Source organism: Danio aesculapii, chromosome 6 (genome assembly GCF_903798145.1).
Source record: "Danio aesculapii chromosome 6, fDanAes4.1, whole genome shotgun sequence".
In the NCBI taxonomy this organism is placed as follows: domain Eukaryota; kingdom Metazoa; phylum Chordata; class Actinopteri; order Cypriniformes; family Danionidae; genus Danio; species Danio aesculapii.
In genome coordinates this window covers 29,801,574-29,815,664 of record NC_079440.1, presented here as the reverse complement: position 1 = coordinate 29,815,664, position 14,091 = coordinate 29,801,574, and the positions used below count along the sequence as shown (strand labels likewise).

General features: G+C 36.0%; 1 protein-coding gene across 3 annotated transcripts in view; it reads left to right on the top strand.

The window, feature by feature from the left end:
• The window catches only part of lpp (LIM domain containing preferred translocation partner in lipoma), a 402,581-nt gene that overhangs the window by 20,002 nt on the left and 368,488 nt on the right, over positions 1-14,091 (top strand). Inside the window, exon 1 of one of the 3 annotated variants that reach the window (XM_056459924.1) lies at positions 2,758-2,780. The exons of the other annotated variants lie outside the window; for them this stretch is intronic. The gene's annotated coding sequence lies outside the window, so the exon portion shown is untranslated. Of the gene's footprint in view, positions 1-2,757; positions 2,781-14,091 lie in introns of those variants that run through there. 3 annotated transcript variants of the gene reach the window in all.

Here is a 14,091-nt window from a genome sequence, read left to right as displayed (position 1 = left end):
TCGCAAACGGTGATATAGAAATCTAACAAGTGTTTTGCTTTAGTGTTATGAAAAGCTTTAGAAATAGGGTGTATAGATATACTCAGTGGTCAGTCAGAGCCTGGACATGAAGGACATTCATTGCATTGCTTTGTTTGGGCGTGCAGACAAAACAAAAGAGTGATTGTATGTTGACATATCTTTAACTTAACCACCAACATTTCATAACCATAAAGAATGACGTGGAGTAAATATCACAAAAATATACTCTCATTTAAGCACAAAATCAATACGTATATTTTCCAATACTACTACCACTGCTGTGGGTGGTTTAGTGGCGCAGTGGGTAGCGATGTCATCTCACAGCAAGAATGTCGTTGGTTCAAGCCTCGTCTGGTCAGTGTTCATTTCTGTGTAGAGTTTGCATGTTCACCCTGTGTTCGTGTGGGTTTTCTCCTGGTGCTCCAGTTTCCCCCACAAGTCCAAAGACCATCTGTTTAGGTGAATTGGGTAAGCTATATTGTCCATAGTGTATGTGTGTGAATGAGTGTGTATAGGTGTTTTCTAGTTATGGGTTGCAGCTGGAAGGGCATCCGCTGCATAAAACATATGTTGGATATGTTGACGGTTCATTCCGCTGTGGCGACCCCAGATTAATAAAGGGACCAAAGCCGACTTTCCGCTGCACACGACATTTGGACACGACTGTCGGAATACGCCCCCTTGTGGCAATCGCACCGAATTTTCAGTTCTGTCGTGCACCATGGGAGAGAAGCTGTTTTCGCAAGAGCCGTTATTCGCGGTGCATTCACCATGTTTGAGTGAATGAATACTTGAAACTCATAGACTAAAAATATTAGAGGGAATGTGGAGACAGCGTAAAAAAATATATTTTTATTATTCATTTATGAATAGAATTTTTTTTTTTAATATAGACTTTTTACTGATTCAAAAAATAACAAAAAAAACTCCTATTTCTCATCTCGCACACAGATCTGCTTGGACAACACTGAAATACATCACATCCGGTCAGCCGGTCGCAGGAGTTCAAATATTTCAATGGATCCGCAGCTCAAATCGGATACAAATTTTCCGCTTACGGAAATGATCGGAACTCCACGCAGCTCCCAGACTACTCTCCATTGGAAATGAATGACTTCCGGTTTGTCGTTTGTCGTGTTCAGTGGAAAGGAGGCTTAAGCTGAAAAGAAAATGAATGAATGAATACTACTGCTGCTGCTAATTTCCATTTACACACAGGCAATATTTAAATGAATGAATGAATGGATTAGCTAATTAATGACATAAAAACATTTAGACAATATTGAAATATTTACTAACATTTAATAGTAACATAATAAAACTTCTAATTTACAGAGAAAAAAATACTGATGATTACTGTTAACTGCAAGTTACTACAAATTATTAATTCAGAAATATTAATGTTTTGAACCTTTTAATTAAATTAATTTAATAGATTTCTTCTTTCATTGGGACAGAATGTTTTATTAGTTAAACAAAAAAATTTAATAGTTCAATTAAAAATAATAAAAATATTATAATACTATTTGTTTGATAATCTTAATGTTTATTATATATTAACTGTTCTATTTTAGTTTCTATTATTGCATTCGTTGGTATCATATTTTCATTACCGTCAAGTCAAAGAAGCAAATCGCAATAGGGTATATGCAGAGCTAGTGTTTCTTTTAGTGTAACTTTTGTGTAATCTTGTAGAGGATTGAATCAAAGACATTGCAAGAAAAATAAGTAAGATGGAAGTTAAGTTAGTCAGATATTCAGATACAGTAATACTATATGATATTTTCAGGATATTTTGCTCCCGATATAATGATAGATCAAGATATCAGCAATGTATCACAAGTAAACCGTCCACAATATTCCATGATATTTGTAAATAAAGGCGGAAAAATGCATCAAAAAGTTATAAGATGTATTTCTTTTATTAACAGCACATATATTTCTTAGAACTGCAACATTGATGTATGTTCGATCCGCCATTACTAGAAGTGCCACCTCACGCATATCGCTATTATGTCATGCCCTTATTGAATAATCATATGTAATGTAAAATGTAAACACTGCAGTCTTCATTGCTGATCCACTAATCTCAACTCCATATTGCAGATGCTGCGATGTGACTATTGCAAGTTCACACATTGCTGTGGAACCCCAATTATATATATATATATATTTATATTTATATATATATATATATATATATATATATATAATATTAATTATGAATTTGCATATATTTGATTCTACACAGTGTACACATACTTTCATTAGTGATTATAATTCAGTGTGGCATTGTATCGAATTACTGCTTCGTTTCCTGTGTGTTTGTGTGGATCAGCACAGCGCTGTCTGAGGGTCTTGCGGTTCACACTGTAGGCATTGGAGAGCACTTTTAGACACTGTGGTTAGACTTATTCTTGGAGGCCATTGTGAGTGTACCAGTCCCCTCTCTCCTAAATATCTCACAGCAATTATCATTGTTATTCTGCAAATGGTACGAACCACAGACTTGGCTCAAGTGTGACTCTGGCCAGTGAAAAAGAAAGTGGCATTCCAGACCGAAAAAAGCAAGCCGAATCAAATTTTGCCCCCCAATCTTTCGCCTATTTTTATTTCCATATTTGGCAATGTTTACCTCCTCATGACTCCACACAGTGCAGCAGGAAGAAGCTCTGTGAGTCATTTTAACAGCAGAAGGGCCTGACTGTGGCTCCTGCTCACTCAGGGGTTCTCTCTAGTCCATCCACACATGGGATGCTGTGAGTATCATCTCTTCTCTTCTCTTCTCTTCTCTTCTCTTCTCTTCTCTTCTCTTCTCTTCTCTTCTCTTCTCTTCTCTTCTCTTCTCTTCTCTTCTCTTCTCTTCTCTTCTCTTCTCTTCTCTTCTCTTCTCTTCTCTTCTCTTCTCCTCTCTTCTCTTCTCTTCTCTTCATTGTGGTTGTGGCTTAATTTAGACATGTAGATGCTTAGTGGTGGACTACTGTACTTAAGTACATATTTAATGTATCTGTGCTTTATTGAAGGGTTTTTATTTTTGGAAACTTTTACTTGTACTTCACTACATTCCAAAACAAAATACTGTACTTTTTTACATTTTACATATGAAGCCGGGTAAAAGTGATTTTAAAGGGCTGAAACTGTCACCTACTCAGAGAGATGAGTGTGTGGTGTCTAATTCTAAATGAGCTGATTTGTTTTTTCTGTTAACCTGTTTAAATCAGTTCAGTTTGTGAATTCATCTCAGTGATTCAAATAATCTGTTCAAAGTGAGTGTCCAGGAAAGGATTTAGTCATTCAAATGATCTGTTGAGAGTGAAGATGCATACTGTGCTCTATCCTATGCCATTTTGCAGCATAAATTGTGTAAGTTGTGCATGCACACTAAAAATTCTAAAAGAAGAAGTGCACTTTAAATACACGGAGGATGTACTTATGATAAACAGAAGTGTGGAGAGTTGAACACTTCATGCAGTTGCAGATTTGCTCATGTAGCGGAAGAGGAGGAGTTATCGTGTGCTGGAGTTGGATTTTTTTTTTTTGTTATATTTTTTTGATCGTGCAAACTAAATTCTAAAACAGAGGACATCACACTGCCTCCTGTTGGTGAATGTAGTTGTAGTCATGTAGTAGTTCTACTAATTCGTTTAGCAAATTTAGCAACATTAGGTGTCATCAAATTCTAAATTGAAACTAGGGCTACATGATATTGGAAAAAATTTGCTATGCGAGCATAATTTCATAATATGACTTGAGTAACTATTTGGAAAGAATTCATAGTTTTCATAGTATGAAAGCTTGAATTTTAGATTTTCAGAAGTTGACTTATGTTATCAAAGTTGATTCAACGTCGACTAGTTGCTGGTGATCTCATCAATAAAACACAAGACGCAAATATATTGCAACATGCCACAATTTGCGGAAAATATAAGCTCATGCTGTTTGACAGCTCTTAACATGTTGCAAAAACAACGCAACATTACCAATGACCAATTTTAATGCAAAACAAATGCACTGTCGGCACTTTAATTTCGTTAATAATGCAACATTAGCACATGGGCTAATTTTACTGCTTAATAAATGCAGTCAACACATTGATCATTAAGAATGTAATAACAGTGTAGAAGTAATGCATCCGTTGTCAGCACATAGATGAATGTGAAGTTAATTCAAAACAACGCACAAAAAACAAAGGCTATAACGTTAAGCTTATTACACTGTCATGCTCAGACGCATATTTTACTGATATACGTAAACGTGATTGGCTAGCATCTCCTCTAGGGTTTTTGCATGGAGCAAACAAACTAGCATCTCTTTGACAATTTAAAGTTCATTCAAAGTTCATGTGAATCTTTGACCCTGACATTAAAAAAAAATTGCATTTTAATATGTACTTTAAATAATCCAAGGGGAGTTTCATTCGGTGAACCACCTTTGTGTGTAAAGCTGCTATATAGTTCAGGTCAAACCACGTGATCTGCTCAACGCGACTAGTCGACGTCATTAAAAAAGCATCACGGCAAAGTATTAAAGCCGACCAGTGAACTCGGTGCAACCCGTATTTTGTAGTGAAGAGCATCTGCAAAAAATAACCAAAATGATCCAAAAATATACAAAATGCTGTCTAACAGTATTGAGGTACAGAAATTCAGTCATCAAATGTAAAACAACATGTTTTGAACTGTAGTTCCTGGTTAATTTTAATCCCAGCTTGATATTGTAGGTTCTGCGATGTGACTGTGACTATTGTGGATTCGCACATTGTGATATAGATGTTGAAACGATTTATTGTGCAGCCCTAATTTAAACACTTAAAAATGTTAGTGTTACATTTGTGATGACACTAAACTCATACGCTACTTGGCTGAGTCTATAAGTGTGCAGTGTAAAATTCCATAGTGTGTAATTTGGAACGTAGCTGGTGTCTCCAGTAAATGATTCACTAATTCAAATGATCCAGTCTCCAGGAAATGATTCACTGATTCCAATGATCCGCTCAGAGCGAGTCTTCAGATTTAACAAACTGATCTAAATGGTGTTCAGCGGGTGAATATAATCTGCAATTACCTGCAGTTTAGCTTGAAGTTGTCATGCTATTGATATAAAGTTAGTGGTACTTAGCACATAGGTGAACACTTGCTTTTAGTGAAACTGTCTGGCTTTAATTTGCTCTTTGAATATAAGGAAAAGCTTCAGAGTCTGTTTAGAAACACTACCTCAGTCTGTATTCTTATATGTTTACGTCCTTCCTTTTCTGTCATCCAAGGCTGACTTTCATTGAAATGGAAAGCATTTCATTGTGGCCTTTATTGCACTCAGAAATTGCTTTGGATGTCATTGGAGCTCTATATGGTTTTATGGCGCAGCTCTCTGGAATACTTCATTCGGATTGGTCAATTGCACCATCCAGCGGTTTGTTATTTCCTGATAACAGCTGGTAAAAAGTGATAACACTGACTCATCTGAGATAATGAAGTTGGCCCTATATGCTTGCTAGGAACAGTTTCTATTTGTTACTGGTGAGCTAATGAAATATTAACACTCAAATCAATATTTTGTATACAATTATATAATTATATCATCCAGATATTGCAGACTCAATCTCTTTTGTTTCATACAAATGCAGTTACTGTCACATTACATCTCTATATTGCCAGGGAGATTGATTTGTAACAGGTTTATGACTGCACATTGTAAGTTCAATATGACAATATGAAGTCATGCTAACACATTTTTCTTACATTAACTTATTAAAAGAGGTTAAGCATTATTTTTATACATTTTTTATATCTTTTTATAGTTATATACAATCTTCATAGTTATATACAATATTTTTATAGTTATATACAACAACTTCATTGTTTTAAGTCAATTTAATGAAAGTTACTAATGAACTGTAGGCTACTAAAAGTGATTTGATTCAACTTAAACATTTATGGCATTTTAAGGCGTCAACCCTTAAAAATAATCCAGTGTACTGTAACTTTTATATGTCCGTCTTCATCTGCCACTTGCTAGCAGCTACTTTCCGCATACAAGCTTTGTTTTCAGTGAGCTATTACTTTGGGAGTAAGTAAATACGAATATATGTGCATATCACAGTATTATTTTCAGCAATGCTATATCATTCATTCATTCATTCATTCATTCATTCATTCATTCATTCATTCATTCATTCATCCATTCATTCATTTTCATCCGCTTTTCCGGGGCCGGGTCGCGGGGGCAGAAGTCTTAGGAGAGAACTCCAGACCTTTCTCTCCCCAGACACTTCCTCCACCACCTCCGGGGGAATCCTGAGGCGTTCCCTGGCCAGCCGAGAGACATAGTCCCTCGAGCGTGTCCTTAGTCTTCCACAAGGCCTCCTCCTAGTGGGACATGCCTGTAACACCTCCCTAGGTAGGCATTCAGGAGGCATCAGAAACATGCCCGAGCCACCTCAGCTGACTTCTCTCGATGTGGAGGAGCAGCGGCTCTACTACGAGCTCCTACCGGGTGACAGAGCTCCTCACCCTGCGAAGGAAACTCATTTCGGCCGCTTGTATCTGGGATCTTGTGGTCTCGGTCATGACCCAAAGCTCATGATTTGATTGACCGGTAACAATAAACAGTGTTCGATGAAGCCAGCAGAACAACATCGTCTGCGAATAACAGAGATGAAATCCTGTGGTCCCCGAACCGGATCCCGTCCGACCCTTGGCTGCGCTTTGAAATTCTGTCCATCAACACTATGAACAGAATTAATGACAGATCAATTCTGAAAAAAACATTCAAGAGTTGCAACATCTGTTTTGAGTGTGGTTTAAACTGTTGCGAAAATAGTTCAAAAATTATTATTCATCTATTCTATATGCTTTTCTAAAAGCTGTTCTCTGCTTACATTACATCCAATTCCTTTTTAAAGACCATTTGAACCTAAAACAATCACTAATAAAGTCAGGAAAAGTGTAAGCGAATCACATAGTGTGTGTTCAAAGTGAGCTGTTTACATTAATTTTGTGATGCAAAACTCAATATTTACACTTTTGAGGACAAACTAGCAAAGAACACCATCTGCTGTTAAAATCTAAGCTAACAATCGATTCAAGAGGGAATAGTGATGCATTTTGTAAAATGCAGAATCAATTTCTTGAACAATTTTTCACCACAGAGCTACTGAATTGCAGTTTTGTTGTCTTTGAATGGGACCTGTGACAGGAAAAGCAAAAGGCTACATTGTTTATGTTAGCATTAGTAAGCTATGCTCTTAGTAGTTACCAACAAGACAAAATTATTAAACTTGCCCCTTTTTATTAGACATGAAAAATGCAAATGCCGTTTCCACTGTTAAAACATACAAGTTGGAAGTTTTAACAATTTTTACACACAAGATAACACAAAAAAGAACTCAATTCATCAGGAAGTGACATGGGTTCTGTTTTGTGATAACAGCTAGCGGAATGTGCATTATCACTTACATTTGACTCTTGTCTTTGTTTGGTAATAACTGCTGAGGAAATATATTTGTGGAATGTAATACTCATGGTGTGAAAAACTGCTGACAAGTGTGTTGAGCCATGTTGCCTTTAAAGGGAATCTTAAAACAGCTCAAATGCATGGTTGTGGAACAGTGTATTTACATTAAGAGGGAATGAATGTGTTCCACTTTTCACATTCTATAGGGCCTCAAACTCTGAAAGCTGGTGCTGTTGTCCAGCAAGGTCTATTGAAGCATCAACAGATACTAGTGTTTATATAACGGCAAATTTGAGCTAAATACAGTTATTATGCATGGAGAGAACTTTCCTGCGCTGGACGTCTCATCTCCCTCATGTCTAGCACTGCTCTGCATGTTTAGTGGAGTAATGACGCATGAGATTGTAATTCCTTCCTTGAGAACTGCATTTTTCTCCTTGAACATTTAGCAGGTCTCAATACCATTAAAGACCAGAGATCTCATGATCTGGCTTTAGTATCGATCTGGAGTTACATGAATGAAAATGGTTAAATAAAAAAGATAATAATAATAATAATACAAATAATAATAATAATAATAATAAATATATATACATAAATGTTATATGTTTATTAGCAGGCCTTCATCGGTCAGTGTTGACCATGGATGACGTATCCTAATTCTTATCTTGAGGCATGACTGATTGTCTGAGACGGCGTCGTTGGTGGCTGAAGAGGCCAATACGGGAGAGGCATTCTTTGCCACAGAAGTCGCATCGATAGGTGGCTTCCTGGCTGTGGCTGTTCCGCACCTTTCGACAAACTAGCTTGTCCTCCGAAGCACACATTTTGTTCTTTTTTACCTGACTTGAGCTGTTTGGTCAGGGTGCACCTCCACTTTGGGCAGTCTGCTGCGAGATCATCTCAGGACTGTGTTTATGTCGAGGGCTTCCTTGTCTGTCTTCACGACATCTTGAAATTGCAGAATCGGGCGCCTTGTGGATCTCCTCCTCTCCATAGACGATGTCCTTTGGGATTCTCCAATCCCCCATGCGGCGTACATGGCCGACTCGAGTCAGAACTTTGACATTCAACACTTTGTCTTGCCAGGCAATGCCCAGGATGCAACACAGACCCCGTAGGTGGAAGGTCTCAGTCTCCTCTCTTGTCTTGCATAGGTGGTCCATGTCTCAGTGCTGATGACGCAGGCATTGTACACTGCCATCTTTGTTGTGGTTGTCAGCCTGTGGTTTGTCCACACTCGAGTTGTCAGGCTTGAGTAGAGTCACATACTACATGTTCAACAAATATTTTGGCTTCAAATCATTTAAATGCCAGCGTCTGCCCATTCAGAAATAACAGTTTGATGGTAAAAGCCACTAAACGCCACTTGCCTTTGACAGCAAAAGTCACTATGTCACGAAGACCAATCAGAAGGCGCAAATTGCATCATATGTTTTCAATGTAACGGCTCGCCGATGCACCGGCTTTTATGAGGAAACTTTTATGAGCAGCTGCTTTTTATTCCGGTTTCGATTTAGATTTTAAAAGATAGAGTTCGATGAACTGGATGAACCTGTCTGATTGTCATTGAATGGCAAATGAAAACGTTCCTTACCTCAAACCTCTGTGCATTATAAGAAAAAATAAAACAAAACACTATAAACTGTCGAAATTGTAACATCCATTCATAAAGTTTTTTGTGCAGCGACGCTACTTTGAATAAGTCCGATTTACTATACATTAAACGGCAACAACGTTTCTTGAAAGACTAAGTTAAGATGCTGTTCTTTTATCCCACACTTACTTGACAGATTCATTCATTTATTTTCCTACTGCTTTGTCCCTGGTTTATCAGGGGTTACCACAGTGGAATGAACCGCCACTAACTTGACAGATTTATATATTTTTAATTTTAGGTGGTTTGTGTAATGTGTTTTATATTTGGTAAAATAATCTCTAATTGCATCATTAGTAATTTTTCAACTAATTACGCTGTCTTGTCCCAATAGATGGATTTAGAGGTTTTTGCAAAAAAAGCACAAGTGGATTTAGCTGGTTTTGACGCAAAAGAAAATCTACTTTCTTAAAAACCAAAGAATTGTCTAGAGTGACATTTTTGAAAAAAAGCTGTTTTATTTACCAGCTAAAAACCTTTTCATCATCTATAAAATGAAACTGCAGAACCTAATTATAGAAGCCTGCTAGAAAATGCTTATTTACAAAAAAGAGGTCTGATGGATTTAGAGGGTTTGAACTCTTCATTTATAAATATATATTTTACATTTGTTTAATTAGTGTATACCTGAACGCCGTTCTGTTCTAACAGCTTCCAAATGTTCATTTTGCATGATAGGTGCCCTTTAAGTAATTTGTTGTTGTAGTTGTTGTTATTTTGTAAAGAGCTCTTTGTGGTTTTCTGACCTTTTGTTTCTTGTTTGTCAAGATCTCCTGGTTTTATATCCTTTTCCATGTAGAGAGAAGAGTATCTTGCGCCAAAATGTTAGGTTATCTTTGTTTGCACAAGGTATTTGGGAATACAAATGAAGCGCTGCTTACAGTCACCATCTGGAATATTGCATATCTGTGGAGCTCAGTTCTATCTTAACACTCAGTAATTTTACTCTCACTTTGTCAATAAGCCTTTACTTTCGCTCCATTTTATAGGAATGTTTTACAAGAATTTCAAATCTTTTACTCTTGACTGCTAACATGCTAACAGTTTAGATGCTCTCTAGCTGTTTACACCTTCACATTCCTCCAGAGCCACACCGCAGCCATGCCAGGGAAAGGTAGACCTTAATGGGATTTTCCATAGCCGTGAGCTGCGATATACTCGACTTTAATGATAGAACGGTGTGATAATCTCATTACTTTCTGCTCAACAGTACTGAGGGTCTTCATATCCAGCACTGGTTGGCTTCAGGCAACATTTACAGTAAATTCTTCAACACTTGTCTTAATTCAGTTTGGATTCAGTCAGTTCAAACAGAAGCCGGAGCACTTTGTCAAAACAGTTTACTACTCGTGAATCATTGCTCTGTTTAATCTCAGCTAACAAAGCCTTTCTTAACTTCAGTTTGTATTCATTCATGCCCTCAAATGTGTCATGACTAATCTTAGGTGATGGTTAACTCTTGAGTTTGGTTTTTAATTAATCACAGAGCAGTAACAAGCACTTCCGATAAATGGCACTTTGCATTGCTAACCTTCCTTTTAAAAGGCCAAAGGATTTATTTTGTAAGAAAAGTGGAACCTCCCTCATAATGAAGTTGTTTGGTCTTTATGTTATGAGAAATTTGTAATATTTCTTTTTATGACACTGAAATAAGGTTGCTATTAAAGATTTGAGAAACCCTGACCCCACTCACACTTGGTATTTAGATGTTTTTTGTTGATCTGACCACAGATGTATGATGCTCAATACATGTGTAAACAGGAAGGATCTGGAGGGATTTGAGATTGTCTACTTTTTTACCACCTCAAAAAAAAACGCACACATTGGCTACATGCTTTTTATCTTATCGGATCTGATTTGTAAAAATGGTTCCATTTACTTTTTACTACATAAATGAGTACTAAATCTGCTAAACAGATATAAATCTGATCTTGAAATCTTGTGATATATTATTTAACTTAGTTTTATCTACTACAGTGTCATATACATCACAGTTACTTAATAACAAAAATAATAATTATATATTTTTTTAATTTATATATTATGTAAGCTACATGAGGCTTTGTACTTCACTTGTGTTCCAGTAAAACATCACAAGCACATATGACTGGCTCAGATTAAACTATCTATTTTTGTTGGACATCTGTACCTGTTGACTTCCAGGGGTGCGTTTCCCAAACAACGTCATAACTCTGAACTATCATAAGCTGAACTATCATAAGATGCATCATTTGGGAAAAGAATTATGTTGTGAGGAGTGTTTCCCAAAACCATAGTTTCTCTGTCGCAGATCCATCATTTAAATCACGTTAGTTATAACGTAAAATGTCCAAAATGATGCTCTAAATGGGCTGGAGTAACTACTTCTTTAGAGAAAAAACCCATATTTTTTTGTTCAAATTATATTGCTTTACACGCACACACATTTTAAAAAAATCCAATATTAGGTTTGGCAAAAACATGCACTTGCTTTCCATGTTAATTGAAATATATGTAAATGACACATATAGCACCTATATATGTTTCGTTTACAAATATTATTGAGAATATTCCATATAAAATCACTACAGCAACATGTATTATAATCTCATATATAAATCATATAAACCGTTAATGGTTGTAATTTACAGTAGGCATTTATTAAGAAATGAAAAAAAACCTACTTAATAATAATAATAATAATAATAATAATAATAATAATAATAATAATAATTAGAATAAGTAGAATGTTGTTTATTTATTTTAGATTATATATTTTTGAAAAGTCTACTTTTACCATTTGACACATGCAAACCCCTGCAGAAATCTTCTACCCAACAGGTCCATGTCATATAAAGATACATTTCTTAATAAATAACCTAAAATGTAATATAAATTAAAACCATTAAGGTATGCTATGTTTTTTGTTTTCACATGCTTTGGAGACGTAACGTAAATTCTGCAATTCATTTTAATAATAGGTCACCTATAGCTTTAGAGTTCAAAATGGCATAAATGTCAATATGAAGATTGCTAAAACTGAACTGTAAAAATACTTTGAAAGCAAATTACACCTTAGAGAGATGACTTTAATGTTTTTTTTATTATTCCAAGTTTGAATGTTCTAAATGAATAGGGCATAGAAGGGATAACTGGGAATAAAACACAACCTGAAACTTTTCTAACTACAGCTCTAGAGGTGTTGTTGCAAGCGCAAATGTTTGCGATGCAGTTTTCGAATGTTCATTGGAACGATGGATTTGGGAAACGCCAAATCAACAAACTATGTTTGTAACAACGGAACTTGCAATCTTATGTGGCAAACGATGGTTTTTGGAAATGCACCTTAGAGCAGTTGTTTTTTCTTACTATGGAAGTCAATGGTTACAGGCTTTTTAGCTTTCTTCAAATATCTTATTTTGCCTTTAACAGAATAAAGAAACTCATAAAGGTTTGGAATCAAAAATAGTAAATAAGTAAATAGTGAGTAAATGTACATTTTTGGGTGAACTAAGCCATCAATGCTGTCCTTTGCATTTAATTTTACATTATAGTTTTGTTAAACAAAACTGAAATAAAATGAAACAAACATCCTAAAACGTTGCATGGTAGTACTTTTATATCTGACATATCTGTCATATAGCCCATAACACTTTCTCACAATTTATTTACTTACTTTTTAATTTTAGGAGGAGTAAACTGTGTGTACAGTATGTGGTTTCAGATCAATTTAGACCTGTCCAGTTTCGACTGGAATGCGTCCCAGACCACCTCCCAGAATTGGTTTGAACAATTGATTTTCTATTTGTCTCAAATGCATTTTGGAGGGGATTTTCACCTGTCATTTTCACATTCACAATAGGTGTACACAGCCGTAGTGTAAACACTTGTGTGGTCAAATTCATTCAAACAGTAATGAAACACCACCGACACTTAAAGTCTACACTTAAAGTCTTAACTGACTTCAATCTTAGAAAATACAGGATGTTTTGATGTAACACTTCTCAAAAGAGAAACTTTGTCATCTGAAATGTTTGGTTTGAAGGTAAACATCATTTTAAAAAGCACAATAATTTCAGTGAGTTGAACACAAACTTACAGTGTCAGAGGAGAGATTACCTGCTGCTCTTTGAATTGTCAGTTGTTTCTTTTCATTGTGTGTGTGTGTGTAGTGGCTATACGTGAACAAACAGGGCATATTAACACAGATGTAACAGATTAACATAAGTCTAAAATTGTGTTGGTTACAACCCCTTGCTAATAAAGTGTTTAGATAACACTAGATTAAAATCACTTTAATAAGAGGTTTAAACACTGTTGTGTAGAAGCAGTGTGTGAATATAACCAGCCTCTAATGGTAAAAGTCAATTAGTTAATTTTGTATAATCGTACTTAATAAAAACATTCTGCAGAATTACTTTGATTGACATTCTCTTTTTGTACATGTCATCAGAGAGGAAAAGCTCCGCCCATTAACCCCTTCCTCATTAGCATAAACAGCACTGAGTGAGAAGCAGCCATTTGAATCTGCATTTGTAGCTCCGCCTTCTTTTCTAAAGAGGGCTGGGAGTGCAATCTCATTTGAATTTAAAGCGACAGTAATCAAAATGGCACAATTTGAATCAAAACCTTACAAGGGTAGTTTCAAAGAGTTATAAAGCATTATTTGTGGCGTATTTTGAGCTGAAACTTCACATACACACACTCTAGGAACTTGTAAAATAAAGGGGGCAAAATATGTCCCCTTTAAGTAATGTATTTCAGATTCTCAAAAATGTGCCCTCTAGTATATTTCCGCTGTCGCCACTGGCTTGCATGGTTCAGGATCTGTAAAGCTGCGCACCGTTAGATTTGCCCTTCAATATTTGGACTCTCAGTAGTGATTATTAAACCACACTAAACTGAGCTGAACTGAACTGAACTTGAACACTACTAACTGAACTACACTGTTCCTATTTACTGTGACCTTTTATGTGAAGCTG